The 15,972-nt window shown below is 44.7% G+C and overlaps 1 protein-coding gene across 1 annotated transcript in view; it reads right to left on the bottom strand.

Moving 5' to 3' along the window:
* Positions 1-14,216, bottom strand: part of GPR45 (G protein-coupled receptor 45) — a 92,136-nt gene extending 77,920 nt beyond the window's left edge. Inside the window, exon 1 of the mRNA XM_015433331.4 lies at positions 13,954-14,216. The gene's annotated coding sequence lies outside the window, so the exon portion shown is untranslated. The remainder of the gene's footprint in view (positions 1-13,953) is intronic.
* Positions 14,217-15,972: the final 1,756 nt, after the last annotated feature.

Genomic DNA, 15,972 nt, shown 5'->3' with positions numbered 1-15,972 from the left:
GATATAATTTAGAAAACTCAAAGAAAATAAACATATTTTTTTCCCTATCTTTTTGCTTACTACATTTTTCCTTCTTTCATATTGTTCTCTGATTCCTTTTTTATTTCTCTTTCTGTTTAGAGAAATTCCTTTAGCCATTCTCTAGGATAGTTCTATATTCTGTTATTTTACAGTACATCTGAAAATTACGTGATTTTTCCTTCACCTGAAAAGGTCTTGATTTCCCTTTATTACTGAGATATTTTCACTGGATATACAATTCTAGATCGACAGCTCTTTTGTGTCAAGACTGGAAACATATTTTGTCACTTTATTTTGGCTCCAGACAGAGAGGTCTGCTGTCATTCAAATTGTAGCCCTCCACTCTGCCCCCAATAAGTAAGGCATCACTTTTCTCTGGTGGCATTCTGGAGTTTTTCTTTGCATTTAGTTTTCAGAAATTTAATGATGATGTGTCTTGGTATGTATTTCTTTGGGTTTATCTTGTTTGGGGTTTGCTCAGTTTCTTGACAAAAGGCTTATCTCTTTGGTCAAATGTGGCAAATTTCCAGCCATTATTTATTTGAGTACTTTTTCAGCCCTGCACTTTAAATCCTCTTCTTCCTGGACTCCAGTGACATAAATGTTAGAGCTTTTTTTCCTTTTTCTATAGTCCGCAAGTCCATGAGCTTTTGTTCTTTTCTCTTTCTTTTTTTTCAGTCTACTTTCTATTATTCAGATTGGCTAGTTTCTATTTTTCTACCTTCAAGTTCACTGATTTTTTTCTTCTCTCCCTTCCATTCCACTGTCAAGTTCATCCACTGAGATTTTTATTTTACTTACTGCATTTTGCAGTTCTAAAATTTCCACTTAGTTCTTTATATTGTCTATTTTTACACTGAGATTTTCTGTTGTTTCATTTGTTTCATGTGTGTTTGTGATGCTCAGGGTAAATAATCACAGCTTTAAAATCCTTGTCAGATAATTCTAATATACCATCTTGGTGTTGACATCTCTTGCTTGATTTTTTTCATTCAAGTTGAGATTTTCCCCAATTCTTTGTATAATGAGTGGTTTCTATTGAAGCCTGGGCATTTGGGGGATTAGGTTATGTTGGAGAAGAAGCCGTCACGCAACCTGCCACCTGCCCTGAGATTATCTAATCACTGCCCTGGGCCTGGAACTTCCCCCCATATGAAAGCTGGGTACTGAGCTGTTGTGTAGCTGAAGATTCTTCTTATTTATTAGAAGAATATATTTTCCTGCTGTGATTACACAGTAAGCTTCCTTGTACTGTTTACACATGTATCATATGGCACCTGGCCAGCCCCAATGATTGTATCTGTCCCCACCAGGAAAGAACAGGGTCTTCCCCTGCAGCAAGAGAGGGTTGTGTGTTCCACCCATTGCCCCACACCTGCTGGCCATGGGAGACCAGCACACCCTACAGATGTTATCTTGCTGCACCTTTTCTTCTTTCTGTAAGTACAATATTGTTCCAATCAGTGCCTTGAGTTTGAGTCCTCCTTGGCAACTCTGAAATCACAGCAGATGCAGTGGGCCAAGGTCTGTAGGCTCCTCCTTCTGCTTGTTGACATTGCTGTGCTTCTTGCTGTCCTCCATGTGGTGGAAATCCTCACTTGGGATTAGTAGCGGGATCTTCCTGCTCAACAGGTTATGAAATTCTGGGGTTCAAAAGGTAGGAAAAAACCCAAGGAACTCACTCTCATGTCATGCTTCAAGTCCTGAGATCCCTGGTGGGTCTGTCTGCCTTCTTCCTTCCCCTTTTCAGAGTCTTCTTAAGTTCATCTTACACACAATGTCCAGAGATTTTAGTTTGACTTAGTAGGAAAAATAAGGACAACCATGTTTACTTCATCTTTCTGGAGGAAAAAAATCCGTATTTCCTTTAGTTGAACTATCTTTCCTCTTGCTTTAGGAGTCATATCTGCTTCCACTTCCAATATTGGAACAATATTTAAAAGATTTCACTTCCTCAATACTCCCCAAGCTACAGGTATGCTTCTTTCCATGTTCTATGCTTTTGTCCTGTTTGGAAACTTATTATTTCTCACTTAGATCATTTCAATGGTTTCCTAACTAGTCTCTAAACTGTCAATCTCTTCCTTTTTTTCTAGTCTCTCCTGTTCTATAGATTATAACCAGGTTTATTTCCTTAAGCACAAATCTTATCCCTTGCTTCCCTTCCTCCATAAGTTTTGTTTTTAAAATAAATTTTATTGTATGTATTCAAGGTATACAACATGACCTCGATAACTTTTACCAGCTCATTACTGGCTACTTAGTAAAATTCGAACTCCTATTCGAACTTGGGGTTCAAAGCCATTAATATAATGGTTCACTTCCCTGTTTACAGCCTTATCTTCCTCTGCTCTCACACAAAGTGCTCCACTTCCAGACCTTGGACACACACTGTGCATTTTCATCCCAGGCCTCCACTCATGCTCTTGTCTGTCTCAAGGAAACCTTCCTTGATTACCTAAGTCAAAACTGGTGTTTCCTCCCCATCCACAACCATATACTTTTGCTTACATCTGTCTTATAACCCATGTCATAGTTACAAGACACAATCTACGGTTCTGACAGGGTCTCTCCTCTTGCATAGAATCAGGCCTTCTTGGATTAGTGGTCTAGGAGGGAAGCAGACCCATCAACGGCTACAAGACTGGGCTGGTTGCTTGTGAGTAGGAGGTATAGTGTGGAAGCATCTGTTTACTTCTAGAAGGTGCACCAGTTCCAGGAGATTCTATTCTGCCCTGGGATTCTCTGAAGGTCCAGAAAAGGAGGCTTTAGAGACAAGTCCACAATGTATGTCTTGGAAGCAACTGTGGAGATGCTCTAAAGCAAAGCTCCCTGCCCTTCTTAGATTTATGACAAGTCTGCAATATGGGCAGTACACCCTCTGTGGCTAAAGGTGTTTTCTCTGTAAGCTAGGGTTTACATCTTACCAGCTGTGCAAACTCTGGACAAATTACTTAGCTTATTTAACTCATCTGCAAAATGTGGATAATTAAAGTACCTAAAGAGAATCACACAAAAATGCTTAGAACAGTTCATGGTACTCAATAAATGTTAGCAATTACCATTTGCAATACTTTCCATCAAAGGGCCCTGAACAGTAGAGGAATACGAGGGATGATCTGGAGGAATGCCCCAAATTAGTCTCTATATGCATGAAATTTCTTTTAAGGCTTTTGTTACATGTTAAATATTTGTGCAATTTTGTGTTCCACTCCAAGATACAGTTGAGCTTGTTTTAATACCTGATTTATATTTCTTCTGGAAAAATGTTTAAGAAAAAATTATATTCTCGAAACATGCCTCTCTGATGAATCTCTGGCACCAGGTGGAGTCTCCAATTCATACATTGGAGGTGCACAGTCCCCGCAGGCCTTGAGACAAAGATTGCACAGGACTAGCCACCAGGCCAGCACCAGAAAGTGTGTCTCACTCACGAGTGTCATGTGGGGTGGGTGCAGCCCCTGCCCTCCCATTCGCTGACCTTGCAGAAACTGAGGCTCACAGTCTCAGTCCATCTTTCTCATTCAGGAGCACTCGCCTCTTGTTGGATATGTGAAATGTGGTCAATGTCAGCATGGAAAGAAAAAACTTGGCTTGGATTTCCTGGGCTATGATCATGAATAAAATAAGGCTAAAGAGAGCTATAATCTAATGCACTATATTACTATAATTAGAGCTTCATGCATAGAGCTCTCTCCCACCCTCCCTCCAAAATAATAAAACAGTTTAACATAAACAGTAGTGACTTTAGTCTCTATCATGCAGTGTTCAGTGATTGGGTAATTATGGTAACAGCATATAGTTAATGCACGCTGAGTTCAGAATGTAAGAGAAAAGAGATGAGAAACAGCACACAAATGAATAAAGTCATAGAATCATAGCACTGCAGAGCTGGATGGGACCCCAGCAGTCGTGCACCTTACATACCCATTCTACAAAAGAGGAAAGTGAGATTCAGAGAGATTAAATGACCTGCAAATGTCAGATGCTTAGATAGAAGTGGAGTCCAAACAAAAGCAAAGTTTCCTCTCTCATGTCCAATATTCTTTCTCACCCACCACATTGTCTCTGGGAAACTTCATAAGGCAGTTTCTAGAACACTAGAAAGTTTTCTGCATGGCAAGCAAACTGTGTTAGACAAACCCTGCTGAAGTAGAGACAATGTTTCTGTGAGATTAAGATGCTCTCTGTCTTTTCATTGTATGTCATGGCATTGGATGTCAACAGCAGCCAGCAGTGAACACTTTTCATTGTATCCATTTCATTCATTTGATGTAGAAGAGAAGAAAAATTAGCAAATGCACACATTAAGATTATGTTTAACTAACGATGAGGTTAATTATTTTAATTTTAATTAATTTTAATGTTGTTCGATTTTATTTATGTTACTACAATAAGAGCATCAAATAAATAATAAAACTTCCCATATGAATGTTTACATTTCATAGTCCTTTCTTTTTTTTCCCCTTGAGGCAGAGTCTCACTCTGTCACCCAGGCTGGAGTGCAATGGCACAATCTTGGCTCACTGCAGCCTCTGCCTCCCAGGTTCAAACGATTCTCCTGCCTCAGCCTCTGGAGTAGCTGGTATTACAGGCACATGCCATCATACCTGGCTAATTTTTGTATTTTTTGTGGAGATTAGATTTCACCATGTTGGCCAGGCTGATCTTGAACTCCTGACCTCAAGTGATCCAAGCACCTCAGCCTCCCAAAGTGCTGGGATTACAGGCGTAAGCTACCATGCCTGTCATACATTTCATAGTCTTGTATTACATGGAAGAAATTTAGGCAGAGCCAACACTTTTTGTAATGAAGGCACATGGACTTCCCCCAAAAAATAAGCCAAAAGTCCTCATGGTACAACTTGGAACCAGATTCCAGCTTATAGACGTTTAACCCATATTTTTCACAGTGTGTTGGACATAAACACAGTCACAGTCAAAGTCATCTGCACACCCCCTCTCTTCTCTTTCCTGTAGAAAGGGAGAGGCTGATGTCACTGGAGATAGGATGAGCTCATCTCTTCCACTAATCCCTGCTGACTGTCATATGCTTCTCGATCCCAGAAAGCCAGACCTAGGGGATGGGGTCAAGGTTCTTCCTCCTTCCTACTTTGTCCAATAACTGCCCATTAAAACGCCCCTGACACCACTAGGAGCTGAGGCTAACCTTGAAGGAGGCAGATGTGTAAATCCTATTCTTCCTATGATGAGAACATGCACCACTTTGGAAAGAGCAATGGGGGTCACAAGGCCAGGCACCAGACCAGGGGTCACTTGCAGGAAGTAGCAATGCAATTGGAAGTCTTCTCTAAAGAAGCAAGGTGTACGCCATTACCTCCAAGAGAAATAAAGACACCACTAAGAAGCAAATTGCTCCTCAGAGATAATAGTCTTTCTTTCCTGGACTTTGACCTTGCTCCTCCCCTGAAAGGCAGTCAGGGGTCAAAGGTCTTGCTTCACAGAGTCACACCAAGTCAGATTTCAAGATGGGAGTAGGAGGATGTTGGGGTGGCGAGGGACGCAGGCATGGGAAGCAGAGCTGAGAACAGGGACATGAGCATGGAAGACCCCTTTTCCTAGGTGCCTCTGCCTTCCTGTTGAGGCTATCAGTGGGACTCCCCTTGGTGTCTAGTCCAGTGTAGTAGTGGGTGCAGTCAGTGACCGCACCGACCTGACATCTGGGAGTGTATGTGTCTCTAGAGCACGTTCCCATCACAGTACTTACATAGTCAAAGTTTTATTTGAATATCCCCACGAGCCTACTCCCCAGTGGTAGGGCAAGTACTATTGTCTTCATTGACTGAAGGAAACTGAATTTAGCACTTATAGATGCTAAATTTTCTGAGGATCTACTATGCTCCAGATACTCAATAGTGTTGTACCTACTTAGTTTTTCCTCATCTGTAAAATGGGACTAATAATGGTACGTCTCTCATAGGATGTTATAATAAGGATTAAATAACATAATGCAGGAGAAATGTGTCACATGGTGTACAGGAGGCCTTCAATGTGTTAGCTGATCCCTACGATATCCCTACAAGTGTCTATTATAATCTCCATTTTACAGATAGGACACTGAGGCACAGAGAGGAAAATGGCGAACTAGGAGTCAACCAGCATGTTAAGAGGCCTCTTCAGGCCTTCAATGCGGATTGGCACTCTTTGCGCTCAAGAACATGATTTTTCTGGGAGCTTGTGGTCTGTTTACAATTTCCATGCACTTTCCTTGACCCATTCCCCCTGACTAGAGAAAGTCTTCTACATACTGTGTTGTGACCTGGTTTGAAGAGCGATTACAAAGCCTCTTATCTCCAAAAATATACAATGATTTGTCATCTTCCAAATAAAATTTCAAGCACCAGGCTGTATGAAGACTTCTATGACATAAAGAAAGAAGCTCTCACAAAAGACCCGAGAGCTGTGAAGCAATTTTGAAACAAGTTGAGTGTTTGAGGCCAGTAATAATAGGAAAGTCAAAAGGGTGTTCTCATCAATATTCTTACGATTTCACAACTCCTTTTGCTTTATTGCCTAATTTCCATCTCAGTCCTTTTTTCGTAAAAGGTTAAGGGATGGAAAAAAGATAATTGGAAAAAACATTCCTTATTTCCATGGCTTCTTGTATACAGTAAGCATTCCATAAATGCTTGTAAGATGTATGAATAAAGTGATGGTGAAAGAATGCATCTATTTTCTTCATGTGAATTGGCTCAAAGACCAGTTTTATGGGGACTGACTATAAACTACATCCTTGAGAACATCCACTAATGCTTTGCTATAAGTCCTACTGCCTTTACGTTTTTTTATGTACCCGATGCAAGGATATACCCCCTGAATGCAGCCCAGAGGCTCAGGTGGTATGCTAGCTCCATCAGAGCTCACTTCTGCTTTGCAAACAATCAACTTGAACTTGAGCTTGAGTAGGAAGCTCCTGTGCTTATGTCAGGATCAAAAGCATGTGCAGGCAGACACCTTCCTTTGGGTGGTGTGTGCATTATGTGCCCTTTACTGGCAACTTGCCAATTCCAATCCCATTTCCACCTATTTGATGAGTCTTCAAAAGGATCAACACACAAATGAGATCAATAGACTGACACCTCTGAAATACGACACATGTTTTTCTGGGAGTTTCATGACTGAGAAGTCATGAAAAGAGAACTGGACTCGTCAGAGCACCTGAGTTGGAGTCTTGGCTTGGTGGTCTCACTGGGGAATGCTTCTCCTTCTTCCTCATCTGTAAAGTGGCAACACCTACTTAACAGGATGTGTGCATTGAAAATGTTTGTGAGAGCACCTTGCAAATAGTGGAGAGAGAAGCTGGCTTATTTCTAAGGATCATTAGCACCAGCAGAGGGGCAGGAGGAGGAGCTCATTGTGTGCCACTGGTTTGCTCTTGACTTGGAAAATAAATCACTCATGATATATTCTTAATAGCAAGTAACTTCAGATTATTATTATTATTTTTTTTAGACGGAGTCTCGCTGTGTCACCCCGGCTGGAGTGCAGTGGCCGGATCTCGGCTCACTGCAAGCTCCGCCTCCCGGGTTCACGCCATTCTCCCACCTCAGCCTCCGAGTCGCTGGGACTACAGGTGCCCGCCACCACGCCCGGCTAGTTTTTTGTATTTTTAGTAGAGACGGGGTTTCACCATGTTAGCCAGGATAGTCTCGATCTCCTGACCTCGTGATCCACCCGCCTCGGCCTCCCAAAGTGCTGGGATTACAGGCTTGAGCCACCACGCCCGGCCTACTTTATTTTTTTTGACAGAGTTTTGCTCTTGTTGCCCAGGCTGGAGTGCAATGGTGCCATCTCAGCTCACTGCAACCACCGCCTCCTGGGTTCAAGCAATTCTCCTGCCTCAGCCTCCCGAGTAGCTGGGATTACAGGCACGTGCCACCACACCTGGCTAATTTGGTATTTTTACTTGAGATAAAGTTTCTCCATGTTGGTCAGGCTGGTATGCACCCCACACTTGGATACATTAAGCTTACCAATGACAAATGTGTGTGCATAAATGAATGAGATATCCCCAAAGCAGAGCAAAAGTGCAGTCCTAACATAGTTAAAAGCAACCCCAGATGACAATCCATTATCTAACCATATATAACATGAATTATTTACATTCCTATAGCACTTTACAATTTTTACAACACATTCATGGCCATTATTCAATTTGGTCCTGACCACAAACCTGGCAGCAGGTGGGGTAGGTGATACTATCCTTTCACATAAGGAACACAGAGATGTTAGAGAATTTGAACAAGACCACATTAGAAATAAGAGACAACGTCACTAAGCCATCCAAGTCTTCAGCTCAGTTCAGCTCATTGTACTGTACCTTCCTCAGGTGAAGTAATATTTTTTTAAAAGACTGTTTTTGCCTCTTTAGGTAAAAGTCTCTTACACTATCTTTTATCCATTCACTCTTCCACCTCCCTATTTATTTACCCATCCATCTACCCCGTCCATATATCCACTGATTCATCCATCTACTCATCTGTCCATCCATGCATCCATCCATGCATCCATGCTTGCATCCATCCATCCATCCATCCATCCATCCATTTATTGATCTATCCACCCACCCATCCATCCACATATCCATTCTTTTGTCTGCTCTCTATGTGTGTATCTATATCTATCCATTTATCTTCCTATCCACCCACTGATTCATTCATCTATCCACCCACCCATCCATCCATTCACTCAACATTTGTGGTCCTTCTTTGTGCTTGTTACTATACAGAGTACAGGAACTACTTACCAGTTTTTGTTCTGATAAAAGGCAATGTTTTCAGTAAACAGGGATAGCTACAAGAGTAGTATCTGCATCAGTTTCTTCTCATTTACCATAGGTTTTCCCTGATGACAGCAAAACAAAATATTGTGCTCTAATTCTTCCTGTCAAATGCAATAAAGTACCTGGGAGGATGGCAACAAAAGGACCAGGAAAATACCTAGTTAGTAAGAGTTCTTTCCTTTATAAGTGCATTAGAAGTACAATAATTATGGTTATGTTGTTGGATCACTTGAGATGAAAAGGGCACACTTCCAATTACTTCTCATGAGTAACAAGTTCCAATAATTAGAAATATATCCTTAATAGGGTCTTGGAACTTTTTGGAAGAGCTAAATTAACCATCTAGGTGTTTTCTCAGGCTGCCATTCAGAGTTGAGACTCACTTATCTTCATGATTGCACTCTGTTTTGGGCAGTGAACCAATATCAATGATGCAGGTGCCCTAACATGTTGAGGCCCTGTAAAGTGATGTGTTTCAAAGGAGACAGGAACAAAATTTCACAAATCAGAACAGATGGGAAAAACATATGGATCAACTATCAACGAGTAATCAAAGAGGGAAAAAGACCCCAAACTGTGCAAAAGAAAATAAAAACATTTTTATTGCAAAAGAAAATAAAACATTTGAAATTTATAAACAAATAGAATAAAATGGTAACAGTCCCATGAAACATTTTTAAAATTTGCCCAAACAGAGTGTAAATTTTATGAAGTTACTTTCACCAAGTTTCTGCATCACCAATGACTTATATCAATTAACACAATAGAGCTGTGGTGCTCAAACCTTAGCACGCATCAGGATCACTGGAAAACCCTGTTAAAACATAGATTGCTAGGCCCTTCCCTCAGAGCTCCCAAGTCACCAGGTCTGGAGTAGATCTCAAGAATCTGCGATTGCAGCAAGCTCTTGGTGCTGCTGCTGCTGGTCTGGGGACCCCACTTTGAGAAACGCTGCAATAGACCATCTCCAGCCCTCATCTCCCTTAACTTCACAGTTGTTGTATGACACTAGGGATCACTCCCTAGACCTGTGAAGCCCAGCTTCTCTTGCTTTCCTTGCCATCTCTCCTCTGTTCCTTTTTAGCCTCTTAGCATTCTTGGGATTTTATCCTGAGCTGCTGCTCTTTCACTGAAATCTGACTGAGCCAGCTCATTCACTCTGAAGCTTTCTGTCACCACTTAAACTTTGTGGGTCTCCAGGCTGCAGCTCCCACCTGTGTTTCACAAAGGCAGAGTTTTTATCGTCTTGTTCATGACTGCATCCCAAGTGACAGAGCATGCCTGGCATATGGAGTGTGCTCAGTCGGTATGAGTTACAACTCCCCAGTAGGTATTTCTACCTGAATGCATCACACACTAACTTGCAACCGAAACTAAGTCCACACAGAAAGAAACATACCAAAGGAGGATATTATATATACAAGATTCTTCTCCCATCTTTCCAAGAGTACCATTAACCATCCATTTTGTAAGACCCAAGAAACCGAAGGGCTATCCTTGAATTCTCATCTGGCGAACATCAACTTGTGTTCATTTTACCCCATAATTCTTGCAGTTTCATTCATTTCTCCCCATTCCTGTTGCCCCTGCCCAGTCCAGGTCACCACTGTCTCTCACCCGAATGCCCACTTGGCCCCTCACCCACGCCTCCTGTAATCTCCCAACCCCACAGCCGCCGGCTGAGTCCTCAAGTCTCCTCCTGCCATGCCCACCACGCAAGCCTGTCCTAGAGCTCTCCTAGCTCTTACAGCCAAGCCCCATCCCTCAGCAGGGTCTTTGTGTCAATCTGAAAGGGTCCCTACGGCCTTTCCAGCATTATTTCCCACTTTTCTCCCACAGCCCTATACTCCAACCATTTTCAACTTAGCTTTGTTCTTCGAACACTCCATGCTTTCTTATTTCTGAGGCTGGAATTTAAGATGTTCCTTCCACCTAGAATAGGCTTTCGTTTTCTCCCTACCACGTTTTAGCTGGATCACTTCTACTCAATTTTCCATTTTCAACTTAAAATTCACTTCCTCCAAAAAGCCTTCCCTTTCCCCCACAAACAAAACAAAACTGGGTTCGACCGAGACTCTCGTGGGTTCCCCTAACCCTCTATTCTGCACACAAGGTATTGTTTCTGCTTGTTGAATTTTTTGCCTTATGTGCTAATAATACCATGTCTCATGTCTACACAGTCTCATGTCTACACAGCACTGGGCTCAGGGCCCCCGGATTTGGTCATAAATGGAATAGGCCAAATGCATTTAAGGAACAGGCCAATTGCATTTAATGGAGTGAAATGTAAAAAATTACTTAGAAATTATTTTAAAAGAAACTATTTTTCTATGTTGATAGAAGTCTGGTAGTGGCTCCATTGAGGGGATAGTGGCTCTGTTGAGGGGGTACCGACTAGAAAGGGCACCAGGGGATCCCCTAGGCCTGTGGAAATAGTCTGTATCTTACTGCTGGTAGAGGTTATACCAGGGGACACATAGGCAAAAATTCATCAAGCTGTCCACTGAAGAGCTGTGCATTTTATGTATGTAAATATCGTATCTCAACAAAAGCAAATGAATTGTTTTAAATTAACATAGAATTAGTATAGGCTATAACAATTTGTATGGGCTAAAACAATGTGTGTTGGATGTAACATTGGAAATCAACGCCAGCCTGCCGCAGTCTGAATATTGGTGTCCCCACAGACTCTATGTTGAAACCTAATCCCCAATGCAACAGTATCAAGAGGTGAGACTTTAGGAGATAAGCTTCCGAACGCCCGATGTCATGAATGGGATTAGTGCCCTTACAAAAGAGGCCCAAGGGAGCCTGTGTGCCCCATGTACCATGTGAGGACACATAGAAGGTGCCATCTATGAAGCAGAGAGCTAGCCCTCCCCAGACACTGAATCCACAGCACCTGGATCCACGACTTGCCAGACTCAAGAACTGTGAGCAATACTTTTCTCTTGCTCAGAATCACCCAGTCTAAGGCATTTTGTGATAGCAGACCCAAAAGACTAAGAAGACACTATCGTTGGCATGAAGCTTCCTTGAGATGCTAATTATTTCCTAAAGATCCAGAATTAAAAACATAGCAAAGTAATTCTTTAAGTCTTTGTTCTGAAAATGTCATTGTTTTAGACTGACTATGCCTTACTTACATTTCAGGTCCTCAGAATGGTTTCAGAGTCATTCTCCACAGAATTACATACCCTATTTAAAACCCTGCTTCACAAATTAGAGAGGTTTGAGTTAATGACATGTAATTATACCTCGACATTTGAGAAATCTTAAACTATGGTAATGACAAATGCAGCTCAGCTGGGTTCACAGTATTTTTAATATGATCACTTTCCTTCTTGAATTGTAAAAACAGGACACGGCAAAAAAAAAAAAAAAAAAAAAAAAAAAAAACACCAGGTAGGGGACTCCATAGCCCTATTAAAAAGGAGCCCTGACTGGGCATGGCGGCTCACACCTATAATCCCAACACTTCGGGAAGCCGAGGCGGGTGAATCCCCTGAGGTCAGGAGTTCCAGACCAGCCTGGCCAACGTGGTAAAACTCCGTCTCTACTAAAAATACAAAAATTAGCCAGGCATAGTGGCCCACATCTGTAACCCCAGCTACTCTGGAGGCTGAGGCAGGAGAATCACTTGAACCCGAGAGGCGGAGGTTGCAGTGAGCTGAGATCACGCCACTGCACTCCAACCTGAGAGGCAGAGTGAGACTCAGTCAAAAAAAAAAAAAAAAAAAAAAAAAAAAAAGCCCTGCTACATGACTTCTCGGGAAGAAGATTTTCCCAGCTTGTCAAGAAACGTAGGCTTTTCTAGCTGTCTTTTATTAGACTAGAACACAAAACACAGAAGTTCAAGATTCACTTTCTAACCAATAGGGGAAAAGGCGGGGGGTTTAAGAGCTTGTTTTTTGTAAGTTTTACTTCTCCTAAGAAAGTTCATGCCCTCTGGTGCTGGGCTTCCCAACAGTCCCGAGGCTCTGTCGCTGTGTTTGTTCTGACTACTCAGCCGTGCCTGGGGCCTCGTGAAAGCCAATTTTGAAAAACAGCAATTAAAGCATTCTGTAGGTAGGGTGAAAACCCCATGGAAAAAACTGTGCATCCAGACTGAGGAGCTCCCCACAGCCACTTGGCACTGACGGGGTGCTTTCTACACTGCAAATGAAAACCATTACCTGCAGCTCTCTTGGGTGATGTCCCTACAAAAGTGCCTGTTTTGCATCTATTCTTGGTATTATGTCAATCAAAGTTTCACTTTCCTTATGTTTCTATTTGCTACTGGTATACCCACACTCAGAAGTCAAAGAAGAGTAAGTTTGAAAACTCCCAACTGTCCAATTTAATGAAGACATTACTTTATCATCATCATCACCAAGCATATAAAACCGCCCAGTACCAGGACTGGAAAAACTGGAGGCTACCCAGCCATCTCAGTGTGATTGAGAGGAAGGAAATGCCACTGTGCCCCCTTTCCTGATGGGAAAATTGAGGTAGCTACATGGAAAGGGGAAGATAAATGTCCCACAGCGGATGTACTTATTCCTGACTTGGCGCACTCTGTCGCTTTTCCAAAGTAGCACCCAGTGAAAAGGAGATGATCTGATAAAGTTGGCACTGCACAGGGATATGAGATGGGAGGTGAGGCAGGGGAGCTGGGATGGGCGACAGTCAGTGATGGTGATGGTAGTGGTGGTTGGTGATGGTGGTGACGGTGGCGCTTGGCCGGCTCCTCTCCCGTTTCTCCATCACTGCCCGTCCTCTCTGCCTCCTCCGTCCCCGCGTGGCCTCTGCCCAGAGAAACAGGATTTGCACCCAAGCCGCACGTCTGTGGGCGCCAAGCTGCGGCGCCCCGCGAGCCCGCACCCCCTCCCCCGGCCCCGCGGCCCGGCGGGCCCCGCGCCCCTCTCTGGGCCCCGCGCCCCTCTCTGCGCCCGGTGCCCTCCTCGGCTGTGGCCCCGCTGGGCTCTCCTCGCGCCCCGGTGCGCCGGCACCGCCCGAGCATCCCGGGACACCAGCGGCTGGAGGATCTGGCCGGCCCGGCCCCCCCTCGTCCCCCACTGCAGGAAGCGCCTGCGACCCCCAGCCCGCTCCCCGCCCAGCCCCTAGAGGCCGGGCCACCGGTCACTTACGCCTGCGCTGGGCCCCGCGCGCCGGGCGGCCCGAGACAAAGGCTGCGCGGCCGCGGCGCCGCCGCCGGCTGCTCCCTGAGCCGCAGCTGCCGGGGGCCAGGAGGAGGATGGGGGACAGGGAGGAGGAAGAGGAGGAGGAGGACGGGAGGAGGAGGGGGCGGCTGCCAGGGAGAGCGGGGGAGGGGCCGCCGCGGCGCCGGCCACCCAGCTGCAGCAGCTCGAACCCAAGCCCTCCTCCTGTGGCCGGCCACCCTCCTGGGCGCAGTCCTCCCCGGTCCTCCGCCCCAAAACCTCCCCCGGGAGACTAGGGTACCGCCCCCCGGGGGGTGGGGTGAGAGGAAGAGGAGGGGAAGGAGGAAGGAGGTGTGTGTGTGCGTGTGTGTGTGTTCCTTCTTAATCGTGATGCTCTCCACCCACCCCCGCGTCCGCCAGCAATCTTATGAAAATGCTCGATTCCCGGCCTTACCTGGTCACCTCTGGGAAGCACCTTCACCTTCCTCCTTCCATCCGCCCGCACACCTCGCCTCTGGATGGTCCAACCATTTTATGAACAGCAAAACTGAGACCTGGGAGTTGAAATGCCCGAGGACGCAGGGATACTGAGGGGCAGGCTGAGAGGAGAATGCCGGATCTGAGTCCTTTAAGAGGAGGACCCAGATGCTACCTGTTCTGTCCTGGGCTGGGTGCCCAGCAGCCGTGGGGATGGGTCCAGGCTGGGAGTGGGACAAGCAGGTGCAGTCCTGCCTGGGCCTGCCAGGAGACTCCTAGGCTTCCTTTCTGGGAGAAGTAAGATTCTCAGTCATTTGCTTGACTCAGACATTTGCATCTTGGTATAAAGAGTAGCTTTGATTCATTTTTATTTAAAAAACTTTTTATTGTGAAATTTAAAAATGTTAAAGTAGAATAGTATCATGAACCCACAAGTGCTCGGCTTCCAAGATTGTCAGCATTTTCCATTCTTTTATCTACTTCTTCCCTTCCCCATAGAAGAGGCTAAGGACTTTTTAAAAGCATAATTACAATATTATTATGCCACTTTACAAAATTAACAATAATTCCCAATGCCCTCCGACTATCACTAAACAGCTGATAGTTATTCACTGAACAGTTATCTTTCAGGTCTGTGTTTAGCACTTTGACTGTGCCCTTTGGCTTTGGTTGGGCTGGAGTTTTGTCCAAAGCTGCTGGTGGACAAGAGTCCTGCAAACCTGTTGCTGGCCTGCAGTCACCGAGGGACCACGAACTAGAGAACGTGATCCGTCAAGGGCCAAACACTCATTACCCTGTCCCTGCCGTCTTGAAATTTTTGACTGAAGCCTATCCTTCCAGAAAAATGCATGCACAGAACTTTGATGTGAATTATAAGGGTTTCCATTCAATTCACACAAACTGTCTGAACCCTAGTGCAGGTTACAAACTACAGAGGTGGGTTGAAGTGTAACCTGCAGCCCCTTGGAGTCCCATGGGTGGGCTCTTGAAGGCTCTGCAGGGTCTGGCTCCCAGCAGGACAGCTGCCTTCCCCACTGGTTTCCCTGTGTCCTGAGGCCCGAGCACAGCAAGAGAGGGAAGTTAGCGTGCCAGCTTTATGCTATATTTAAGACCTGTGCAGGTGTGAGATGGAAATGGATGCTCGGCTCTACCTTAGAAGAGCATCTGAGGAGGATGAAGGGGCTCGGCTCAGGCTGTGGCAAGGGCACCTGGACAGTCAGCTTCCCTGAACTCCCCTAGTGGCAGAGCCGAGGCTGGCTGTCGGTAGGTGGCTTGAAGGGCAGCGTTAAGAGGTGGCAGGGCAGAGTGGCCAAGAGGCAGGCTCTGGATTCAGACCACCTGGCTTTCAATCCCAAACCTCTTGCTAGCCGTGTGACCTCGGCTGAATTACTTGGCATCTGTGTGCCTCAGTTACCCCATCAGGAAAAATTGGGGTTGTAGATCGAACCTGTATGTTGGGGCTGCCAGGGGCATTTATATGTGTACAGTGCCTGGCACAAAACGGCTGGCAAGGTGCTTGGAGCATTCACG

Source organism: Macaca fascicularis, chromosome 13 (genome assembly GCF_037993035.2).
Source record: "Macaca fascicularis isolate 582-1 chromosome 13, T2T-MFA8v1.1".
In the NCBI taxonomy this organism is placed as follows: Eukaryota; Metazoa; Chordata; class Mammalia; order Primates; family Cercopithecidae; genus Macaca; species Macaca fascicularis.
This window is presented reverse-complemented; position numbering and strand designations above follow the sequence as displayed.